The 12,192-nt window shown below is 45.2% G+C and overlaps 1 protein-coding gene across 2 annotated transcripts in view; it reads left to right on the forward strand.

Annotated features, from left to right (window-relative positions):
- Elk (Eag-like K[+] channel) overlaps positions 1 to 12,192 on the forward strand; it is a 318,564-nt gene that overhangs the window by 129,738 nt on the left and 176,634 nt on the right. For both annotated transcript variants that reach the window (XM_089543496.1, XM_089543499.1), the window contains exon 2: positions 2,701 to 2,771. The gene's annotated coding sequence lies outside the window, so the exon portion shown is untranslated. The remainder of the gene's footprint in view (positions 1 to 2,700; positions 2,772 to 12,192) is intronic.

A 12,192-nucleotide genomic window follows, 5' to 3' on the forward strand; every position in this document is an offset into this window, starting at 1 on the left:
GTGGGACGAAATCAGTATGGCTCTGTGCTTCTGAGCGTGATCTGTGTGAGGTCGGACTGTAGTGGTTAAATTTTAATAAGGGCGGAATGCGGTAATTCCCGCGCAAAACAATTTTTGAGCGTATTAAAACAGTGTAAGGATAGAAAAATATTCTGCGCTTATCCATTACGCCATTCCTCATTAGTTGTACCCAGAATTGGCTTAGCACATATGGCTGCACTTTTTGTATTTGTCCTGCGAAATGAGAAAATGGGTTTTACGACTACGACAGTGTATCTACGCGTATACTACCACCGACTGTGTATACGCCATGGCTTTGCGATAAAAAGTTGGCATGGCCTGCTAGTGTACTTCTATTGGGCTTTTGGCGCGAAGTCTGATAAAAGAAGCGCCGCGTTGTGACTAAGGGGCTGCCATTTGCTCGGATGGATGAAAGAGCGCAGTGGGTAAATAAATCGCGTTTAATGGCGCTGAATTGGGCTTGCTCTGAGTTGGCAATAATTCTTTGGCAGATCCACGTTGAGCTGGTGGTATGAAAGTCTTTTCCAACAGGAAAGACTATTCCCCAACAGGAATTTCCAACGGGAAGTGTTATGGGCCCCTGGATTAAACAGCATACGTCAGACACTCAGTCCCCTTTGAATGAAAGCATTAAACTTGCTCCGCAAACACGGCAAAAACCTGCTTCACCGCTTGAGTAGAGAAGAGAAAGAATGAGATTAGAAAATACTGAAAGAGCGAGAGAAGAGTAGTTCGATGTGTGAAGTGTTTTCACATTCAACAAAAGGGAGTGAGTTTTAATGCGAAGGGTTTAAAACGACTGCGCGCTGGCAACATGGTCGCAGAAAAACATGCGAAGGCAGAAACTAGAGTCGGATAAGCTCGCTTGCACAGGACCGCGTAATATTTTGAATCAAGAGCGCTGAGCTCAGTGTACGATACGCACTACAGCCCACCCACACCCACAAGTTATAATGCTTAAGCGGAATTTTCTTTATGATTTTTATTGCTTTTAGTTTTTGCTTTTTTTTAGCTGTTTGCAGCACTACTCCGACTGCACCGTTTCTTTTGGCGCACTTAATAAAAGTTGATTGATTGATCGATTGATTGATTGATTGATTGATTGATTGATTGATTGATTGATTGATTGATTGATTGATTGATTGATTGATTGATTGATTGATTGATTGATTGATTGATTGATTGATTGATTGATTGATTGATTGATTGATTGATTGATTGATTGATTGATTGATTGATTGATTGATTGATTGATTGATTGATTGATTGATTGATTGATTGATTGGATCGATCGATCGATCTATTTTTATTTGCATCATATCTGAGCTGAAATCTTGCGTTCACAATGAATAACACCATCTGTCGGGCTAGTTGGTTGCGATCCATATGTATCAGCAGCGCGAACACAACACAGGCTCTTTACCTTCTTCTCCTTCTTCTTCCTGTGTTGTGTTCGCGCTGCTGATACATATGGTTCACAATGAACTTGATGCGCACAAAGAAAACGTACATTTCGAGGAGAAACTTACAACGAGCATCGTTCAAGACGGCAGACGTTGGTGATGAAATGTGCAGACTCGGGCTGCCAGACGGTATTGGGTATAGGTCATCGCTCTTTGGCTGTCGACCCCTGTACATTTCGCGAGGCGATCAGGCAGGAATTTTGTATATTGCAGCTCTCCGTTTGTTTCCTGCTATTGCGCCCCGCGCCTCTAGATGCAAAATAAAATAAACAGATAACAAATGTAAGAATGCAAAGTGTACGAAGACCGAGATCCAAACTTGAGCTTCAGTTTTTCACGTCACGCCCGCTGCGGGGTGCGCTTCTGTGTGTTTTGCACAGCCGGCAAGGACACCTCCCCGGCAGACGACACTGGCGTTTTCATACTGCGCACTGGCCTCGGCCATGGATACACTGCGAGCCGTCTTCGGATCACTTTCGTTTATTTGAAGGACGACAGAGCTGTGGTTCCTACCCCAGTCGATATTGCTCCCGATTCTTGATTTGTTTATAGTCTCAGGACTTTTCTACATCACTATTCCGAAGTAAGAAGTAGAGTTGAGTCTTTGAGACTCGCTGTGCTGTCGTGTCAATGTCCTAAAAATTATGAATTTTGTTGTTTTAAGCAAATAATCTGAAAGAAGAGTATAAAATGAACTCTTTAGTTAAAAAAAAGAAATTCCGGCCCAAGTTTGCAACACACAGAAATATATATCAGGCAAAATAAAAAGCACAACTTGCTTAAACATGCTTGTTTTGCTTCACCTAACATTATACAAAGCAAATCATCTATATTTCGAGATCAGATAATTTGTAGTTGCTGGAAATGACTTCATCTAAGGCGAAAATCAAACGAGCTCTTAAGTTTCGTTCGTGTCACGCGTTCGGTTTAACGTCAAGGTAAATGTGCATAAAAGCACGTTTACTATGCTTAGGGAGACGTCACATTACTTCTTGATGGTTTATTTATATTGTAGAGAATGCATGAACCCTCTATTTTTCGCCGTCGTGCATTTATTGCCAGTTTATTTTTCTATGGCATCTAAACTCCGGATATGCTCGAAATCAAGCGGAATGCTCGACGGCACAGACATTTCTTGTTTATGCTTTATGAAAATGTCAATTCATGGCTGTGCTCGAGATTAATGAGTATTTTCTGTCCTTCTCTTGCCCCCCAGATCCTGGAGGTCGTCCCTGCGCGCTTTGTACACTGGGCCATTGGACGTTTTTGTCGACTTCTCAACAAGGAGTAAGTGTTATGAGCGAATGTTATAGTATTGCCAATTTTTTACTGTTATGAATCTGCTGCATGAATCGGTTACTTCCTGGGACCGAAGTCGCTAGTCTCTTTCCGGCCAGCATGTTGAGCACAGCTTACTGGTCACTCTAGAATCTGGGCATACTCATGTATGTCCATTGCTATAGTACTGCGCGAAGATTTACGCCCTTTGTATAGTTTAAAGCTAGCCCAAAACAAGCGAGCTTTTTCGCATACGAAGAAGTTGTTTCGGCTGGTGAACTTTCCGAATTACATTTCTTACATTACATTACATTACATTACATTACATTACATTACATTACATTACATTACATTACATTACATTTTAAGTTTATCAGCGGTCGACAAAAAGGAGGGGTTCTCGTCGAATGTTGGTTGCCTCGTGCCAAATGGTAGTGCGTACGATGGCACGATTCTTGAGAGCGGCACCTCCTCCAGCTGTTATCTTCAGTGCGGCTCAATCTTACCTGAAGAACCAGAGAAGACCCCTCAAACACCTTGCACTAAAGGATGTTGGTTTGGTTTAGGGCTTCGTTTTGTTATAATACTATCCTCATGACTGGCTTTACTTCTACAATTTCAAAATATTTTACTGTAGCTCGGGGTCAAACTTCCGGGTTTAAAGTTAAGAAAGTGAATGCCTAGGCCGAGCTTAGCAGCCCAAAACTGGGCACACGTAGGAGCAATAGGTTTTGGCGTACTATCAGCGTCGAATGCGACATGAGCTTAGTAACTGCGTACGCAAAAACAAAAATACAAAATACTTGTTCCTGCAGAGTAAATACACCCTGAGTCTAATAAAACATACAAGTATTAACTTTCTCGACATTGAAGTGAATATACCAAGTTGTCTATTATTGCGCCTCGATCATCTAATGTCTTCTGGTTGTGTTGTTCCCGCTGCAAATGTGTTTCTGCGCGTCTCATTCGACGGTGACTCCTTAAGGATTGGAGGCGAGAAAATGTCGGTTAAAATGAGAAGAAAAAAACCTGTTACTCCTCTCGTGTGGTGAGATAAACAGAGCAGATCGTCCTGCGCTAACAGAAATTTACGTACTTCGCTATCTCCGGTGTCCTTATAAGTGCATTAGTTGTTGGGTGGTTAGAATAGCAAGCCGTATTAGCTGTCGAACTTGTTTTAAAATGAATGCAGTCAAACATGCAGACGTAATTTTTGAAGTAAATGAGAACCATGCCGAGCAAAGCACTCCACCAGGTGCCAGGTGGCAGCAGTCTGAAATCATGGCAGATGCTACTCTTTTGAGTTACTCCTGATTTAAACCCTTCTGTCTGCAGTAGGCTACACCAATTACACCTCCGCATTTTAAAGCTTCTACTAAACTTCAGTCGTCTGCCTTTCACCTCTCTGTACTTCTTCAGTTCCTAAAACCTTCATTTTTCCAGAATTTATGCCGTTTCACTATTCAGTACTTGGTCCCAGGCCGAAATCCCTGTCGCGGCAGATTCGTTTCGACAGAGGTGAAATAAGTAAAATAGTCTTCGTTTGGTAACATTTCTAGCTGTTGTAGAAGAGCTACTTTAAAAATCAACATGTTTAGAATAGCTAGTTAACAATTCTGTATTGGCAGTTTGAATGTCTGTGCAATGGGCCTACGCTAGCTTCGGCCACTGACTAAGAAGTTTTTGCCGACACTTTATATTACTTTTGAGAACTAAATAAATAAATTTAGGCGCACACTAAACAACCACGCGATTTAAATTAATCCTAAGCCCTCCTGTGCAGATTGCCTTGTAGGCCACGGTTTTTTTCGGCGTGCAAAAATGCTCCATGCAGTCACTACATTACAGGAAGAGAAAAGCAGAATCCCAGTTCAGAGACACGGATGAAGAGGATGGTACAAGCGCTATCTTTAAACAGGCTTCATTTCACGAAAAACATTTTTGTGCGTGCATCTTTAGTTTTGGGCAGCTACACAAACGCACAAAAGAAAAACATTCCGCTACCGTGCAGGCCCTCATAAGTATCACGTATACAATCTTATCCTCTTTACGTAGTATGAAAGGACTCAACTAATTTACGTGCAGTTTTATCTCGACACGTCGGTAAACCATTGCAAACAGGTGAAGCTTACAGGCGGGGCGAGACATACCCGGGCAAGTTCTAGAGTGCAGACGTAGATGGGGGCTCTTTTTTGCCTAAGTAAAGCTCTAGCTCCGGCAGGCGTCGGCAGGTAGGCTTTATGAAGACTTTGCCACGAGCAGCAGGAATTTGTTCACAATTTTTGTTTTACCCTCTACGTATGGAGTCTTGTCTTTATTTTTTTCGTGCACCCCTGCACCCTTTTCTTTCCGCTACACGAGCGCAGGCCAGCCACTTTGCGGGCAGATGAAAATATCACATTTACCCACACTTTTTGTCCAATCTTTTTAGGCTGTGTCAGATTTGGTGTCCACAGCAGATTACCTCAGGCCTTTATAGCGTTCGAACTTCCTATGGTTTGCTGGATTCCCAGACCCTTAGCCAGCTTAGCAAATACTGCGTTACCGCGACCATTACCGACGTAGGGAAGCCTGTCGTCTGAGGTCTGGACCCCTATGATTCAAAGCTTGTGAGCATCGAATGGCGACAATATTTGATAAATGCGGACGAATTGCACTGGGATGAGATTGCCTTCTTAACGGTCTTTGAGCTATAAGGATGAAACGGCAAAAACTCTATCTTCCCGCGTAGGCTGTATCTTCTGATAATGTGAAATTATCTATAAAAACTGATGCTGCAAGTTTCTTCAAGTATGAACCAACAAGCTGCGCAAATCGCTCGCATATTTCATGACACTGTCCAGAATTAAAAATGTTAACTGCCATAATCAGGAAGAGTAATTTGCTGTCTTCGGGCCTGTGGGGCAATCTTTAGGAGAACTTTATCGGACCAACTAATGTTAGTGGAATAAATGGAGCAGTCACTGCGACTACACGAAGATAGGGTAGCGGCGGAAAGGGCGAGGTGGAACAGGCCATAGGTCCCCAACGCAATCAACGAGACGCCTGCTTCCTTTAAGGGCCATCCTTCGAGAAGACCTTCCGCGTTCTGCGTTGAGCTAGTTTACGGTACCCTCCTGCATCTACCCCTATACTTGTTCTCGTCCGAGGCGCTGGCACCCACGCCTCAAGAGTACCTGCAGCGTACCGTGGACTGCGTTAAGGGCATACGGCTTGTTCTTCCTCGCCCTTCCGGTCGCGACGCCATCTTTGTCCACTGTGTCTGATGCCCCGTTGCCTTGGCCGCGCCACCGGCCCTCTCTCAGTTTTCGACTTCCACTCTAGGCAGGAGGCCCTGTAGTGCTCTCCTTGGGCTGCGCCTAAAAACGGGGTCGGACGATGGAAATAAATTCGTAGGCTGGTGCGTCGATCATCCTTGTCAATAAGGGAATGAATGAATGAATGAATGAATGAATGAATGAATGAATGAATGAATGAATGAATGAATGAATGAATGAATGAATGAATGAATGAATGAATGAATGAATGAATGAATGAATGAATGAATGAATGAATGAATGAATGAATGAATGAATGAATGGACTGTCCGGGCGCACATGATGCCACGGCAGTAAAGTTCGGTTTTAGCCTCGACACGTGTCAGACATTTTATTCGCTTTGCGCCCGAGCCCTACGCCTAAAGACTATTAACGACGGGGTAAACAGTATGGTTAAGGGTCTCTAATAATGCCAACACATTTCTGGCACTTCACATTTCTTCATCTAGATCGCCATCATACATATCGCCAACTACGACATTTCTATAAAACCAGCCACTTTAGTTCTCTTCATTTGGTTCCCAGCTTTCATAGAACTGTGTCTCGTCACACCTAAAAGAGCCCACTGATTGAAGAACCAGCTTCTGTGTGGCCTGAATGAGCCGCAGCCTTATCCTTGCGAGTTAGGCGGCCAACTGAAAGAGCGTGATGTATTTTCTGGCCTGCTTACACGTTTTGATCGGTTCACTTAATGTCTACCAATGCACCTTTTTTTATCCTCATTGCTACCTATAAATACAGCCGGAGCAGAATTCAGTTTGCCAAGAACCATCGGTCTTTCCTCGCCTTTTACGGCTTTGCTTCTGCCATCCCAATCTAAGAAGAGATCGTAACTCTAAGAGCGTTGCATAACGGGCAACCCAAGAAAAGCAACGTGAAGCGCAGCGCCAGGGGAAATTACACTGATGTGGAATTCGCAGAAAGGAGCAACCCTAAAGCCAGCCCGATTATACTGCTCTAAGAGCAGAAACGGGAATAAGGAGGGGAGAGGGAATAGATGCGAGGGAAGCCAGTGCGCTAATCCGTTTTTCTAGTTAGCCCCTAGTTGGCTTATCGCCAGCTCTTAGAGTCGTCGCCGCCTACACACCGCTTCCGGGCTGATAGAAGTAGCAGAGTTTGCTGCAGGGTCTATTTAGGGCTAATAAGTTTCGCAAAAGAGGAACAAATTAGACAGACACGGTGAGAAACAAAGCGGAGGCAGTCGTTTTCGGTCCACTTCCCCGAAAAAGAACTTCTTCGCTCAGCGGCCAAAACACAGGCCACGTCGCGCGCACGGGCTGTGGCCCGTACGTGCCACACGTACGCAACCCAGTGAACGCACCAATTCACTCGCGACCCGGTGAGTTTAGCGACCCGCGCCGAGCGAGCCGAACCGGGACGCTGGCGCCTTGTTTGAAGCCTCGCTGAGGACGCCTGCGACGACGCCTCAGGCTGCACTGGCGCGAGCACCCCGTACGTGGGAGGCATTCCTAAAGCGGCCGATTGCTGCAGGTGCCACGCCCCTCTCCTCCACTTTGCCCCTCTCCCGTCTCCCGAATCTGAAAACACGTCGGGAAGAAGGCAGCTTAAATACGTGGCATTTGCTTTCTCCCTAAACGTGCGTCTCAGGGTGAAGGCTAAGGGGAAAACGCAGGGAAAGTTTGTTTCTTCTTCGGGAAGACGAAGCGCTCGTGTAACGCGAGAAATTAAGCGGGGCGGCGATGACGCTACTCTGCGCCTAGGGGCAAAATGGGGAAATGGGGGCGGAAAGCTTCGCTCCGATCTTCATCCCCGGTCTTCGCGGCACGCGCGCGTAAGATGCCTGTCATGTCGTTAAACACGGAAAGTGGGACAAGCCGGACTTGTACGATGCGCGGAGAAGTTTAAGCAGTGCTTGAGTGAAGGACTGAACGAAAGAGAGAGCAAGGAAGTCTGGAAAACGGGGTCAGGCATGCGAGCAACGTTAACCGGTTTTTTCTCAGTCATAAAAAGCAGCTGCCTTCGCTCGCGCGAAATAGAGCTTGCAAGCACCGGGCCTAATGACACGCCGCGAAAACACCGAATAGAGGGCGAAGGACGCGCGTGAAATTTCCTTTTGCCTTGAAGTTCGCTCTAGCTTGTTTACCTACGCTCGCAGCCTTTCTTATTAAGGCGGTTTTAGACGAGGCGGCTTAGGCTAGATTTCCTGACTTTTTTTTTTATCCTTGTTGGGTTGGTGCATGGTTCTTGTTTCCACCGCTCGTGCTCTTAATCTCGCTTCCGAAGTTCAAAACATCCCTTTGGTTCGAGTGATATGCAAAATAATGTGAAGAGGCTACGTCTAATGCGTTCCTCAACGTTTTATGCCTCTCAAATAGGAAAAGAAGCTAAAACGCAACGCAAAGAAGCAATATGATCTGCATAGCACGAGAACAGGGTATCCAGGGAAAAGCGAACCACAAGCTATATTCGATCAATGTCCCATTTAATATAACAGTTCCTCGGAGAGATGCTTTTTTGACCAGTGTTCTTTTCAATCATGGTTTGTGTAGGCGCGTATTTTTCCGCGCGTGCTTGTTTTTGTGCAGACGCTATTGTGAGCGTGTCCGTGGCGTCGCTATAAGAGCAATGCAAGCGAACTTTCTTTCCAGTTGCTCCACATCGGAAAGAGTGCTAGTTTGCCCCGAAGCGCTAGAAAATTGTTCTGAGGTACGTGTCGCCCTGTGGGTATTGGGCGTCTACGGCACGCGCATATGAGGTACCCCATTTCTTAAAAAAAAAAAAAAAATGTGTTCTGCGTTTTATGCCAAGCAGTGAGGCTGCTGCGGCTGCTGCTCTAAAAGTTTTATTTTTTTTTTCATGTTTTTTTTTTCGAAGCTTTGTTGCATACCTTATTTTGAACGTTGAACTGCGGACGAATCACTGAAAATCTGCAGTTTCCAGCTTCCAAGAGACATGCATGGGCCACTTCTCCCTACCACACATTTTGCAAAAATTCATAATTTGTAGCTTTCGTAAGCCCTCCCGAACACGTATAACTGAAGAAAATCGGCCAACAAGATTTGTTAATACCATCTTCCTAAGATAGCTCTCTAAGCAAAAACAACTTCTGGAAAGCGACAACTCGCCTCTTTAGGAAACGTTTTTTGCCTTGCTTCGAGAAGTCACCAGCGGTGAAAGTTATGTCAAGAAACTTGCTTCTGTAAACAGTGAAAGCGGCAAGATGCTCACATCCTTGTGAGCATGCATGCGCATAACTGTGCTCGAGTATCCCTCGATCATCTCCTTTTGCGAGGTGTCTTCAGCCCATCTACATTCCTCCTTCGTGAAGCCTTGCGTTGTACTGCTGTCATTCACTTCCCTTTGACAAATGGTTTGGTGTGACAATAACGTCAAACGCTACTCGTCACTACACTTGAGGTCAACTGCTGTCGCCGCGTGACTCAACGAATTTTAACGCTTCTGGACTCTGGAACGAAGCGGCCTCAACTGGGACGCGAAAGGCACTCGAGTAATTAGAGTGGCGTCGCCCAATGAGGGAACAAAGGAACAGCCCCGTAGCGAGGTCACCTACACACGCGTCCAACAGCATCGCGATGTACGCCTGCGCTCTGGACGGCGGCCGGAGTGTGAAACGAGGGCATCGAACTCTGCGGGGCATGACGACGACCTGCGGAGGGGTCGTCAACCCCTTTGCTGCATGCGGCCCCGCTGGTGTTGCTGGTGCTTGTACCGCGCCTGCTGCATGTTGCAACGGGCCCACACATGACGCCGTCACAGCCGAGCGCCGACGCATGCGACCCGCGACGCCCCGCGCTCGCCCTTGTTCTCCGCGCAAATGACGCGCTTCCCTGTTTTTTCCCCACACGACTCCGCACGGTCGGGAAAAGCCGTGAGCTGACGTTTCCGCGGTTTGGGAAGTACGGAACGTGACTCACGTCCCTATGAAGGGTTAATTCGAATGACCCGCCTTGTGTTCAGTTTCTTTTTTTTCTCTCTCTCTCTCTTTATCGCTTCTTAAGCGAAGGAGACGGCCGGCTGACTGGACTCTCTGATATGCAGGTCATGTGTGTGCGTGTCTTCTTTCTTCGTCCCGTGTAAGCGCGCTGTTTTACGGTGTGATCATGCGAGAAAGTCAAGAGGCACTTACGCGTGCTTTCAGCTGTTGGGAGTATGGAGCAGCTGCATATATGCATGTGCCCGAAGAGAATACATTCAATTCTGCCCGGAAGAGATAGCTATAGACACATGGGCAAGGGTCATAAGGTCACAAGTCATGTGGATCTTGGAAGGTACGCTGCCGATGATGTGCAATTTTTTTTTTTGTTATTCATAACGTCTTGGAAGTGAGCGCACTAATGGAAGAGGATGAGTTGGTTCGGCAAAACTATCTCTCACTCTTTAGACAAATAGTGGCATAGGATGGAGAAATCTGTGTAGTTTTGTTCAGACAACAGTGAGCGCTATTAGAAATGTCCATTCCATCTAACAAGCTGTTTTGTTCTAACTCCATCGGGTTGCAAAAGTTACTCTAACTATTTATTTATTTATTTATTTATTTATTTACAGGATACTGCCGGCCTCAGTTTGAGGCCTTAGGCAGGAGTGGGCATATCAATAATACATCAGAAAATTAACATAACAACAACAAAAAAAAAACATCGCAAGAATTTAAGTGAGAAGAAGAGACGAAATCCAGCAGTAATAATAGTAACGAAAAGTAAAGCGCGATAAAAACAACAAGGCGTGTACACAGCAGCATGACACAACCACGCATGCTCAGTCACTTGAGCAAGAAATGAAATGTACAAACAATGGAAACAATCATGCATATGAATATTCCTAGCCCTGAAGCCTTTACATAATTACAATACACACTTTAATTGGGGTGTTTTGAAAGTTCTTGTTTTAGCGAGGACCAGCCTTCTACGCACAAAATTCATCACGAGACAAATTGTACATTTTGACGAAGGGTACATAATTACAAGGGACACGGAGGCCTTTGGGTCGTCAGGAAATTAGCGCTTTCATCATTCTTGAGATAGGTATGGCAGCATTCAGCTCATTTTGGACCATTTGAACTATCTGAATATGGCCGCAGTTTGGTTTAGTGCTTTTGAAGCACAAAAACATTTTATCGTTATCATCTTCTAAGTTTTTACTTATCTGATTACTGAGGATATGCTGAATGTTTCAGCGTACACTCTCAAAAATTTTACAAAATACTGTTTTTGGGGTAAATACATGGCCTTTGTGGCATAGTATTACCAGTGTTGGTTGGTTGGTTTATGGGGTTTAACGTCCCAAAGCGACTAAGGCTATGAGAGACGCCGTAGTGAAGGGCTCCGGAAATTTCGACCACCTGCGGTTCTTTAACGTGCACTGACATCGCACAGTACACGGGCCTCTAGAATTTCTCCTCCAAAGAAATTCTAGCCGCCGCGGCCGGGATCGAACCCGCGTCTTTTGGGTCAGCAGCCGAGCACCGTAACTGCTGAGCCACCGCGGCGGCTATTACCAGTGTTTGTGGACACAATAAAACCGGGGAATTGTCTTAGGAAGTTAGCTGGTTAACTGATTTTTGATAATTAATTTTTTAACTAGCAGAGTTAAGCGCCTAGTTGCAATGAGAGATTTGTAGCCGGTCGTTAGTAATAGCCATATCAGTTATCAGAATTTCGAAAACACCATTACCCTTGGCGCTGTGGCTCAACAAAATTTGGCTTTTTTTCGACTAATTACTTGTACTTGACGGGTTGCTTTGCCTGCATGCTTTCGAGAGCGCGTGTATTTTCGCACGATTGAGTCAGATTTTGTCAAGCCACAGCGGCGAGGGTAATCGCGTTTTGGAAATTCTAACAACTGATACGGCTGTTACTAACGACCAGCTACAGATCTTTCATTGCAACGAGGCGCGTAACTCTGGTAGTTAAAAAGTTAATTATTAAAAATTACTTAACCAGCTTACGTCTTAAGACAATTCCCCGGTTTTATTGTGTCCCCAAACACTGGTAACAATATGCCGCAATGGCCATATTTTTACCCCAAAATGCTTATTTTTTAAAATTTTTGAAAGTGTTCGCTGAAACACCCGGTATAACGTCGCAGAAAAAAAATAGTGGCTATCTGTTTCTTTTGCGCTGTAAGAAGGGAAA

The sequence above is a fragment of the Amblyomma mixtum genome, chromosome 5 (genome assembly GCF_055824585.1).
Source record: "Amblyomma mixtum isolate Tamu chromosome 5, ASM5582458v1, whole genome shotgun sequence".
NCBI classification, from domain to species: Eukaryota; Metazoa; Arthropoda; class Arachnida; order Ixodida; family Ixodidae; genus Amblyomma; species Amblyomma mixtum.